At 40.2% G+C, this 13,091-nt stretch overlaps 1 protein-coding gene across 1 annotated transcript in view; it reads left to right on the top strand.

Moving 5' to 3' along the window:
• SORCS3 (sortilin related VPS10 domain containing receptor 3) overlaps positions 1 to 13,091 on the top strand; it is a 445,632-nt gene that overhangs the window by 314,663 nt on the left and 117,878 nt on the right. The gene's annotated exons all lie outside the window — the stretch shown is intronic.

Raw genomic sequence — 13,091 nt, forward strand, 5'->3', positions numbered from 1 at the left:
GTTGGATGGATCCTTCAGGCAACCTAGTTCTATTTGGTGGCTGCAAAAGTCAGAATTTGTTGGGAAATAATTAGCTAGAATATTGGGGAAATAAGAGCACTGAGAGAGACGTCTGAATTTTTGCCTTCCAGGATAGTGCTCTGTCAATAGTTGTTGCTCCATAAACCTTTTTCTTTTTAAGTTATAGCTAGGAAAACTTAGCAATTTGTCTACATCAGTTCTTAATAGCTGGCAAGATGGTACAGCAATGGACTAAAGGGTTTTAGGGTTAATTTTCTAATATCAATTGTTTTGCCTGTAGTCTATGAAAGTTCAGCTGATCCAGTAATGAAGTTGTCAGCCACGGAGTATTTCTGTGAGGGAAGGGGAAGAGCTGCCTGTGATTCAGAAAGAGCTGGGTAGGGAATGATGAGGGACTGGCAGCTGGATGGGAAGAAGTTTATTTTGAAAAGAAAGCTAAGAAGCAGGGATTCTAGAAGCAGATAGATTAAAGAAAGGGAGAAGTATGTCCAGTAATGAAATACAGGAACTCGAGAGAGGTGTAGGTGAAATATGCATCTAGCTGAAGAAGAGAAAGGGGTCAAGGAAAGGAAAGACTAGTGAAAAGCAGGAGACTAAGATATGAGAATCTGTGTGCTATTGGCATGAACCGTGTGCAAGAGAGTCAAGAGTGCTGGGCAGACAGAAGTTCTTTACCATTAATTAGAGTCAGCAGAGCTGAAGGCAGCAGGATCGAATAGTTAGAGGATTTTAAAAGTAGCACCTTTGGATATAGCATGTGGCTGGCACAAAGAGTTAAAGAGTAAGTCATATTTGAAAGCAAAAGTGGATCAGTCACTTGAAAACAGAGAACGTTGGGAGGTCTGACAGTACAACTAAGGGGTTTGGCTTTTTGTTTTCTGTATTTCAGTGCTTATAAAGGAGAATTTAGTTTTTGTTGATGGGTTTGTTGTTGAGGTTCTGAAGACTAAGAACAGTGACCGTGACAGAGCTGAAAGTTATTTTTTCTGTGACTGTCACACTGCTAAAGAGATGAAGGTGATGACATTTTCAGATCAGAGTTGGACTTAGAAATACCCCGGCTTTCCCTCAAACTTCAGGGCTAGCGAATGTGAAAAGAGAGCTGCCAGTTTTGCTTCTGAAGTCATGCAAAGAATGCCAGTCTGTTTATACCAGTGATGAGAGGCTCTGTGTGGGCTGATCATTCATCTGCCTGCAATTGGCATCTACTGGAAACAGAACACTTGGGGCTGGAATTAATTGTTGCTAATTACTCTAAGTTTAAAAAAGCCAACAGATTAAATGAGGTGTCTTAGAGGTACTTATCTCTGTCTATCATTTGAAATTAATGGTACAGAACATTTTTATGTTTATTATTTGGAACATTAAATAAACATCAGATAAATAAGTAAGATTGAGGGACATATGAAGATCTCACAGGTGTGAGAATGATCACTTTATGAAAGTGTGTGCGTGTGTGCATTAATCGGCTCTGTGTTTACCCTGAATTAGGTGGCAAATTGAGGTGATTTGTGAAGGTTCTCATGTTTCTGTGTCAGATCATACTATTAAAAAGGCATCTTGAAGCAGATTAGGGACTCCCTAATTTTCTGAGGGGATCTTTCTGTGTACACACCACATTTAATTCGAGATTCAATTGAGACTTGTTTTTTCTGCATACTCCACATACAATCTAGGTTTATTGCATATTTTTGGCCCCTGAAAAGTGCTTCTTGAAGAACTTGTTTCATTCTGAAAACAAAAGCTCATTGCAGATTGATTCTGCATTATCCCACAATCTGCCCATTTGAAAACAGAAAGAAATCGGCAGTCCTGGCAATGGGGTGTGTGGGTGTGTGATATTGATTGTATCCTCAAAAATCTCTGGGGAGTGCAGAACCACTCCCCTTCACCCACATGAAATGTAGTCTAATGCTCTAAGAAGAGTGTAGACACAGTTGATTTACACCAGGTAGAATCTGGAGTAAAACCTGGGGAATAAGCATACAAAATCAGGGAAGTGGAATATGAGGGAAGAGTCCAACCCCAGCCAAAATAGAAGACCACTTGTTTCCAAATTCTCTTAGTATACTGTGGCTGTATGGGAAACTCAAGTTGAGATCAGGAGAGATGAAGGTGCACTATAGCTATGTACAGGTGGCAGAAATGCTGTTAAAGAGCTATTGTTGCCCATGGAGGCATTCCTGCCATGGTTTTTATTCAAAACTCTTTTCACAGGGTTCTGCAGCACTTCAAGAGGTGCTCTGTAACAATCAAAATGACAAGAGCGGCTGTGATAGATGTGCATACATTTTGGAGTGACACTTGCAGACATCTACCTGGTAGCGTCCGTGACAATGAATATGTCCACGCTCACATCCACCCACATCCCACTTTATAAGCCCACATTTTGAAATGCTTTTCATAGTTTTCTTTTCCATATGTGAAAAGGTAGGGTTTTCACATCCATATAGGTGTGTAGCTCTTTAACATGGTGCAACAACATCTTGAAAAAACCGCTGCCTGCCTCTAACGCTATAATAACATTCTTCTGTTGTGTTGAGGGTTAGTTAAATTCATAGAGTTTCTCTTCCTTCAGCAAGGTTGCCCTGTGCAAAGTAAGGCTCTCTTTCTCCTTATTACAAGTATGTAGTAGGAAGAGGAAAATAATAATTAATATAATCATAAATTTTTATTTATACCCTGCCCTTCCCCTTCTAAAAACTGAACTCAGGGTGGCTAACAGCAGATATAAAACACTGATTAAAATGCAACTTAAAAACAGCATAAAAACAGCATAAAATACAACATACATGTAGCATCAATGTCAACAAAATTCAAAAATTCAGGAGTAATGGGGGGACCCCAGTCAGTAAACATCAAATGATCACCAGGGCTAACTGGCCAAGGTGGTCCTACTAGGCCCAGCAAGGAGACCAGGGAAGAGTTTAAATGTGGGGTCCCAGAAGGGTTTCTTCATAGGCAAGGAAAGGGGAAAGGGAATAGAGGATCAGGCTACGGTAATTCAAGTTGAAGGCCAGGCGGAATAGCTCTGTCTTACAGGCCCTGCAGAAGGAGATCAAGTCCTGCAGGGCCCTAGTCTCGTGGGACAGAGCATTCCACCAGGTTGGAGCCATCACTGAAAAAGCCCTGGCCCTGGTGGAGGATAGTCTGGCTTCTTTAGGGCCCGAGTAGTTTCCTGCTACTCTGTGGAAATGATCATCTGTGCATCCCCTATAAAAGAGGCCAAGCAAATATACAACAGTGATGGACAATTGCTCAAGAATTCTCAGCCTTGGATCTGATTATGTTTTCTGCAGGTTCCCACTGAAACCGGTGAGATTTAAGGCATGCCTATCTTGTCCCACTGATTTCAATTAATCTGAATACAATCCATTGAGCTAATGACAAATTTTGGGAGCAAGGAAGCTGTGCAGTCCCTCAGATTGTCTGACCAGCTCAGGTGAAATGACTTACCGAAATGAAGTGGGAGATGGATCACAGAAGTATAAAAAGGGAGAGTGCCTAAATTTCCATACACTGGGTGCCTTACAATTAACCCAATAATAAAATGGAAATATAACCCCTTTTGATTTTATGCAATTAGCTTTGGGTGAAAGATTATGGATATGAGACTGCAACCCACTGTCCACATCCCTGCTCTGTGGAAGTCAGTGGACTTACATCTGAGTAGACAGAAGTGTAGATTGCTTCTATACTTCTTTATAGGATTGCACTCACAGTTTAACTGATGGCCAGAACAAAAGGCTGCGACCTGAGCACTTCTATATTCTTCCCAGTGAGCCTGGCCAGACCCCTAAGCTTTATGTTCCTATCTGGAGCACTGTAGTCTGAGTCTATTTGGAGCTTTCAATGCAGCTCTTCCAACCTTCATCAGAGTTAGGATTGGCATCATCATCTGGATGCACTCCATTTCTGCTTTAAATTGGGAGATCCTTGCACCATTAACCAAAGAGAGATGTAATGGGGAGGCAATAAATTATCGTTATCCTGGGACCTGGGCCAGAAACACCCCTTTTTGTCTTTGGCTTGCATGAAATATTTACTCAGGTTTCTGAAGCGCACAAGAAGAAATGTAAATGAGGGCTGTGGAGTGCAGTCTCTCTGCCTTGTTGATTGTTTATGCTGTCTGTCACTCTCTACCTTTCCAGCATTTCTTCCTCAAATCCTCTGTATCACTCCCATTTGTTATGCAATTTCATGCCTACTTGAATATTGAGAAGCTTTCCTCTTCAAACAGAGTTGGCTGGTGTGGCTCTTTCCCCCATGACAGTCGAGGGCATCCCCTTCTCATCAGTGGCTTCATTAAATCACCTTGTACCGATAAAAAGAGTCGAAACGACACCAATATTAATATTTATTTATTTTTGAAACTAATATTTATTACTTTTCCAACAATTTAAACACTACAAAAAAAATAAACAATACAATACAAAAACACTACATAACACTAACACATTAAACTAACAAAACAAAACCAAAACATTTTAAAACACATCAAACAATTTCAATATCTTATCTTTCATTCACTTATTTCAATGACCTCCTCACACTTCCCTTTTTGTATTCCACTTCTATTAATTGTTTCAGCAATTCCTTTCCATCTTCCTCTGCTTTCTATCCTATAATTATCTTAACACATTCTAACCTTATTTTTCCCTTTAATACTCTATTAATCTATTTATACTTAATTCCTTATAACATTTCTACTAAAGCCATATAACTTCATTCCAACATTTTTCTAACATTCATTAATTTTACAGTATTTCTGTAAATAGTCTTTAAACTTTTTCCAGTCTTCTTCCACCGACTCTTCTCCCTGGTCTCGGATTCTGCCAGTCATTTCCGCCAATTCCATATAGTCCATCAACGTCATCTGCCATTCTTCCCGGGTGGGTAAATCTTGTGTCTTCCAATACTTCGCGATGAGTATTCTTGCTGCTGTTGTTGCATACATAAAAAAAGTTCTATCCTTCTTTGACACCAATTGGCCAACCATGCCCAGGAGAAAGGCCTCTGGTTTCTTCAGTAAGGTATATTTAAATACCTTTTTCATTTCATTATAAATCATCTCCCAGAATGTCTTAATCCTTGGGCATGTCCACCAAAGGTGAAAGAATGTACCTTCAGTCTCATTACATTTCCAACATTTATTGTCGGGCAAATGGTAAATTTTTGCAAGCTTGACTGGTGTCATGTACCACCTATAAATCATTTTCATTAAATTTTCTCTTAGGGCATTACATGCCATGAATTTCATACCTGTGGTCCATAACTGTTCCCAGTCAGCCATCATTATGTTATGTCCAACATCTTGTGCCCATTTAATCATAGCTGATTTCACCATTTCATCCTGAGTGTTCCATTTCAACAGCAAGTTATACATTCTTGACAAATTCTTAATTTTTGGATCTAACAATTCTGTTTCCAATTTTGATTTTTCCACCTGGAAACCAACTTTTTTGTCCAGATTGTATGCCTCCATTATTTGATAATAATGGAGCCAATCTCGCACTTTGTTTTTCAATTTTTCAAAGCTCTGCAATTTTAATCTGTCTCCATCTTGTTCCAGAATTTCCCAATATTTCGGCCATTTGGCCTCCATATTGAGTTTTTTCTGTGCCTTCGCTTCCATTGGTGACAACCATCTTGGGGTTTTCTTTTCTAACAAATCCTTATATCTTATCCAAACATTAAACAATGCTTTTCTAACAATATGATTTTTAAACGCTTTATGTGCTTTTACCTTATCGTACCCCAAATATGCATGCCAACCAAATGCATTATTGAAGCCTTCTAAATCCAACACGTCAGTGCTTTCAAGAAGCAGCCATTCTCTCAGCCAGCAAAAAGCAGCTGATTCATAATAAAGTTTAAGGTCTGGCAGGGCAAATCCACCTCTTTCTTTGGCATCAGTTAATATCTTAAATTTTATTCGAGGCTTCTTGCCCTGCCAAACAAATCTGGAAATATCTTTCTGCCACTTCTTGAAACAGTCCATCTTATCCAAAATTTGCAATGTTTGAAACAAAAACAACATCCTTGGCAACACATTCATTTTTATCGCAGCAATTCGGCCTAACAATGATAACTTCAAATTTGTCCATATTTCTAAATCCTTTTTCACTTCAATCCAACATTTTTCATAATTATCCTTAAATAAATTCACATTTTTGGCAGTCATGTTAACCCCTAAATATTTCACTTTCTTAACCAATGTTAGTCCTGTCTCCTCCTGAAACTTCTCTCTCTCATTCACAGTTAAGTTTTTCTCTAAAACCTTAGTTTTCATCTTGTTCAACTTAAAACCTGCTACCTGTCCGAATTCTTGAATCAGTTCCAATACCCTTTTAGTACTAGATTCTGGCTCCTGTAAAGTCAATACTAAGTCATCAGCAAATGCTTTCAGTTTGTACTGTTTAGCTCCCACTTGTATACCTTTAACCTCTTGGTCCTTTCTAATCATATTTAACAAAACCTCAAAGACTGATATAAAGAGCAATGGAGAAATTGGGCAACCTTGTCGTGTCCCTTTCTCAATTTTAAACTCTTCTGTCACTACATTGTTCACAATTAATTTTGCCTTTTGTTCTGAATAAATTGCACCTATACCATTTTCAAAACCTTGACCTACCCCCATCCCCTGTAGATTCTTCTTCATAAAGCTCCAAGAAATATTGTCAAAGGATTTCTCTGCGTCCACAAATATCAAGACTGCCTTAGTATTGATATTCACTTGAAGTTTTTCTAGAATATTAATTATATTCCTCATGTTGTCAGACAAATGTCTGCCCGGGAGAAAGCCCGCTTGGTCTTTATGAATTTCTTCTACTAACACCTTTTTTAATCTTTTAGCCAAAATATCTGCAAAAATTTTGTAATCCACATTAAGCAGCGATATGGGGCGGTAGTTCTTGAGCTGTGTCTTTTCAGTCTCTGTTTTCGGTATAAGTGTAATGTAAGCTTCCTTCCACGACTCTGGTGCCTTTCTCCCTTCCAATATTTCATTGCAGACTTCCTTCATAGAATCATAGAATCATAGAGTTGGAAGAGACCACAAGGGCCATCGAGTCCAACCCCCTGCCAAGCAGGAAACACCATCAGAGCACTCCTGACATATGGTTGTCAAGCCTCTGCTTAAAGACCTCCAAAGAAGGAGACTCCACCACACTCCTTGGCAGCAAATTCCCCTGTCGAACAGCTCTTACTGTCAGGAAGTTCTTCCTAATGTTTAGGGGGAATCTTCTTTCTTGTAGTTTGGATCCATTGCTCCGTGTCCGCTTCTCTGGAGCAGCAGAAAACAACCTTTCTCCCTCCTCTATGGGACATCCTTTTATATATTTGAACATGGCTATCATATCACCCCTTAACTTCCTCTTCTCCAGGCTAAACATGCCCAGCTCCCTTAGCCGTTCCTCATAAGGCATCGTTTCCAGGCCTTTGACCATTTTGGTTGCCCTCCTCTGGACACGTTCCAGTTTGTCAGTGTCCTTCTTGAACTGTGGTGCCCAGAACTGGACACAGTACTCCAGGTGAGGTCTGACCAGAGCAGAATACAGTGGCACTATTACTTCCCTTGATCTAGATGCTATACTCCTATTGATGCAGCCCAGAATTGCATTGGCTTTTTTAGCTGCCGCGTCACACTGTTGGCTCATGTCAAGTTTGTGGTCAACCAAGACTCCTAGATCCTTTTCACATGTACTGCTCTCAAGCCAGGTGTCCCCCATCTTGTATTTGTGCCTCTCATTTTTTTTGCCCAAGTGCAATACTTTACATTTCTCCCTGTTAAAATTCATCTTGTTTGTTTTGGCCCAGTTCTCTAATCTGTCAAGGTCGTTTTGAAGTGTGATCCTGTCCTCTGGGGTGTTAGCCACCCCTCCCAGTTTGGTGTCATCTGCAAATTTGATCAGGATGCCCTTGAGTCCATCATCCAAGTCGTTGATAAAGATGTTGAATAAGACTGGGCCCAAGACAGAACCCTGTGGCACCCCACTAGTCACTCTTCTCCAGGATGAAGAGGAACCATTGATGAGCACCCTTTGGGTTCGGTCAGTCAGCCAGTTACAAATCCACTGAGCGGTAGCATAGTCAAGACCGCATTTTACCAGCTTCTTTACAAGAATATCATGGGGCACCTTGTCATATGCATTGCTGAAATCAAGGTAGGCTACATCCACTGCGTTCCCTTCATCTACCAGTCTTGTAATTCTGTCAAAAAACGAGATCAGGTTAGTCTGACATGACTTATTTTTCAGAAATCCATGCTGACTATTGGTGATCACAGCATTCCTTTCTAGGTGCTCACAGACTGTTTGCTTAATGATCTGCTCCAGAATCTTCCCTGGTATTGATGTCAGACTGACTGGGCGGTAATTATTTGGGTCCTCTCTTTTCCCCTTTTTGAAAATAGGGACAACATTTGCCCTCCTCCAGTCTGCTGGGACTTCGCCTGTTCTCCAGGAATTCTCAAAGATGACTGCCAGTGGTTCTGAGATCACATCTGCCAGTTCTTTTAATACTCTTGGATGCAGTTCATCTGGCCCTGGAGACTTGAATACATCTAAACTAGCCAAGTATTCTTGTACTATCTCCTTAGTTATTCTGGGCTGTGTTTCCTTTGCTGAATCATTTGCTTCAAATTCTTCAGGTCCTTCAATGGTTGTATTAACCATTCTTTCAAGGATCTGTAATATCTTGAAGTCAAACCATCTGGTCCTGGAGATTTAACTAATTGCATGTTCTGGATGGCCCCTTCCACCTCCTGATCCGTTATTTTGTAATTCAACATTAGCTGTTTTTCCTGAGAGATTTTGTGTAGTCCATTTATTTTCAAAAATCGATCAATGTCCATTTCTTTCTGCTTCTCCTGTGTATAAAGTTGTTTGAAACACTTCCTGATCTCCACTGGGTTCTGTATATTCTTTCCTTCCACTTCCAAATTCGTAATAGTATTAAGTTTTTGCCTTTTTTTCATTTGCCAGGCCAACAATTTGTTTAAACTTCCATTCTATTTCCTGATTCATCAGCTTCGTATATTGTACTTGATATAACTTTATCTCTTTCAGAATCTCCTGTGACTTTGGTTTTGCTCTCAGTTTCTTCTCTCCTTCCTTTATCTTCCCCAGGATTTTATCCTTTTTTTCATTCTGAGTTCTCTTCTTGATTGCATTCTGTTGTATTAGGAATCCTCTCATAACCGCTTTGCTTGCGTCCCAAATTACTCTTTTTTCCACTGTAGTATTCATGTTTATCTCAAAATAGCTTCTTAGAGTTTTTTGGGCCTTCTTGGTCACCTCTTCATTCCTGAACAAAGTATCGTTCTTCCATCTAAAGGAACCAATTGGCATCAATTTCATTTCCATCTTCACCGCATTATGGTCAGAACAAGTTTTGGGGCTAATCTCCACTTTGCTGATCTTCAGAGCCAATCCCCTCGTTACCCAGATTTGGTCCATTCTTGTCCATGTCATTTAACCTCAGAGAAGAAAGTTCCCTCTCTTCCCAGAGGGTTCTTCATTCTCCAAATGTCAACTAAGTCCATATTTTCAGTCATGTCAAAAAAGGTTTTTGGTAGTCTACCATCTTTGGTGACTACCTGTCTCTGTGCCTTGTCCATATTTGTAGACACCACTCCATTCATATTTCCCATCAAGATCATATTATAGTCCATGCAATCCATCAGAGTCTCGTGTAGCTTCTTAAAGAACTCCGATTTTCCTTCATTTGGTGCATAAATACCTACAATCAAGAATTTCTCTCCTTGTGATTGAATTTCAATTGCAACAAATCTTCCTTGGTCATCTTTGAATATGAATTTCGGTGATAGGCTCTCCTTTGCATAAAGGACCACTCCTCTTTTTTTAACTTTATCTGATGAGATAAATTCTTGGCCCAGTCTTTTATTACTCAATATCTTCCTGTGTAGCCTTATCACATGTGTTTCTTGTAAACAAATCAAGTCCAAATGTTCTTTTTTCAATAAATGAAAGACTCCCCACCTTTTTTCTGGAGAATTTAATCCATTCACATTCCAGCTCGAAACCTGTAACGCCATCATGTAATTATGCTGATGTTCCTCCAACTGCACCCAATGCTTGCTCTTCTTCTGTTGGTGGTAATGGTGACACGTTCACTGGGAGATCCAATCCAAAGGATAATGCTGATATATCCAATATTCCCCTGTTTGGTGATCTTCTATCCGATGCTCTCTGCTCTAGTCCTCTATCTGATGATCTTCTATCCGATGCTCTTGGCTCTTTTCCAAGTCCCTTCTGCAGATCTTCTTCGTATTTATACAAAAACTTTACTTTATCTTCTACTGATCTTATTTTTATTTTCCTTCCTTTGAAACTGAAAGATAGACCTTGGGGAAACTCCCACCTAAAGATGATTTTATTCCTTCTCAGCAGGGCAACAATATCTCCGTAGTTAGGCCTAAGATCCAAAAGATATTTCGGGACGTCTTTAAAAATTTCCACTCTTGACTGTTGTACTTCTAGGTTCTTCTGGTAGTGCCAACCCAAGATTCTATCTCTCTCTTCTTTAGTTCAAAGGGTGATCAAGCAGTCTCTTATTCTATTCTTCTCTTTTTTCCCTCCTCTTCCAAGTCTGAAGGCCCTCACAATTCTAAACTCTTCTTGACCCAAGTCCAAGTCCCAAAAGTCAGCAAATTCCTGTGTAAGAAAGTCTATCAAGCTTTCCTTCTCCAATTCAGGTAGGGCTCTGATCCTCAGATTCGTCTGTTTTTCTTTAAGTTCAATCATAGCAAGCATCAACTTATGTTCATCAAGTTGCCTCTGTAGGGCTGGGACTCTCTCTCTCCAGTTGTGTTACTTTACATTCAGCAGCAACGGCTTTCTCCCTGGCTTCCTCCGCAGTCTCCCGTATCAAAGTAGATTCCTGTATCAATTTCTGGATGGTTTCTGTATTAGTATTCACCTTTTGTCCCAGATTATTTATATTTTCCGTATTTAAGTCGATTTTAATAGTTGCAGCATCCACTTTCTTATTAAGCTGTTCCAGTGAATCATTTATCTTACCTAATGCAACCGCTAAAGCCTCTTCTGTCGACATTCCTCTTGGTTTTGAGTGTACTGATGCAGAAGCAGCAGCAGAAGAAGCAGGGAGGCCTGATGTTGAGCCTCTCCTGGGTTGCTGCCAAGTCCTCCCAGACCTTAATGTTTTTTCAGCAGTTGACTTATCTGTTTTTTCCTTTCCATTTGCCATAACACTTAAAAGATTCAAGGTCAGTCCCAGAGTCTCATAGTTTTTTATCTTGCAGCTGGAAATTCCCTTAGCCCAACTCTTGTAAAGCAACCAGTTTCAAAGGCTTCCACTAGGGGGAAACAGTTTCTATTTATATTATTTTATATTAGTCAATAATGTCCTCTTTTAAACACAGTTCAAACAATCCAAAGTTAGTTTCAGTTTTCAGTTACTTTACTCCTTTTTAAAAGCAGCCGGAGACAGTAGAAACAATATATTTCTCTTATTTAGCTAGCTGTCAATGAACGTTCTGAACTCTGTCAATGAACATTCCAAAGGACGTCAGTCCTGCTAGCAGCCCGTTTCCAGGGTCAGAGCGGCGGTATTTTAGCTCTCTTCGCTCTCTCCTGCAGGCATACTCAGTCCACAACTCCCCCCCCTTCTCCTGCCTCCAAGGGGGGGGGGGTTTAATGTTCTTTACCAATGGAAATTTAGTCTTTTACAAAAGGCTTTCCAAGACTTCAGCTTGCAGCCTCATTGCTTCAGTCTATTTACAAAAGGGGGAAGGCGGACTTCCTGTGTTAAACCTCCCCGTTACAGTACCAAATTAAACGTTTAAAAATCCAATTCTCCCGCTTCAGCTCTACTCATGGGTAATTACTTTGAAGTCAAATTGTCCACAAGAAAAAGTCAGCGCTCTCCGGCAACAGCTATGCGGCTTTGCGCCATGGAAAAAGCAGACGATCCGAAGCACCGCGCTGCTCACCCCACGTTGCTCCAGACCCCCGAAACCGGGTTTCCCCGTGAGTAGGGGAGGTGCAAAGGGTGCCCGCCGAATCCCACGCTCACAGGCTTCTCCCGCCTGTGATTTTTTGCGGGTCTCTGCCTTCGCCGTGGCGGCCAGACCCAGATTCCCACGGGGCAAATTCCTCCCAATCAGAGGAATTCCGCCATTACCGGAGGCACCAACCCGGAAGTCCGAAACTACACCAATATTAATAGATTCCAGTTGTAACGTCTGCTCTTACTGATGATGCTACTGAGTCCAAATGGTGATGGAAGGGAAAGGGGATATTTGATTTCTCCTGATGAAGGGAGGGTCTGTGGCAATTTGAGCTTGATGAGAGAAATTACAGGATGAGATACCATGGTGCTTGCTGCATGAGAGACCAGAATACATTATCATAATGGTTCTTTAAGTATTGCTCTTGATGCTGCCTAATTTTTTAAGTATCACTTGTGTGCTAGGAGAAGCCTAGATTTTTTTTTTTAAATCAACAGAAAGGGTGTTTGTTGGTAAAATGAGACTCTTGGCTAGAGTTCTTTCAACAAGAAAGACCAAAACCTTTCTGGATTTTGGCTACATCCTCTGCAGAGGTGATGCATGCAGAGAATTGGGTTCTGCAGTCCCTTTTAATATTCATAAAGATAAAGTATCTTTCCCCAATTTCTGAGAAGACAATTAAAAGGAAAAAAACCATCTGATTATGCTGACTAATTTTACTGCTACTTTTTGTTTAAAAGACCACTGTGATAGACTGTTGACTCAATATTTATTGGTCATTAGTGCATGTGGGTCTTACAACAACAAGAATTCTTACAATGTACAGTACTACATAAAGTTTGGTTTAAGAAAAAATACTTTCTAAAGCATTTAGCTAAAGACGAGTATTGGCAAAATATGTCAATACTGTATTTATGTAATCTCTGAGTTTCTTTTGCAATTCTACAAAGGTGCAGCCAGATTTCATATGTCACATCTATGCTTGAGTCTGGCACCTACTTCAGATGGTCTTTGACCTGAACCACGTATGAAACAAGATATCTATAGGTGATGATTCCTTGGAAGGCTAGAAAAGAAA

The sequence above is a fragment of the Podarcis pityusensis genome (genome assembly GCF_964106645.2).
Source record: "Podarcis pityusensis genome assembly, chromosome: 5".
In the NCBI taxonomy this organism is placed as follows: domain Eukaryota; kingdom Metazoa; phylum Chordata; class Lepidosauria; order Squamata; family Lacertidae; genus Podarcis; species Podarcis pityusensis.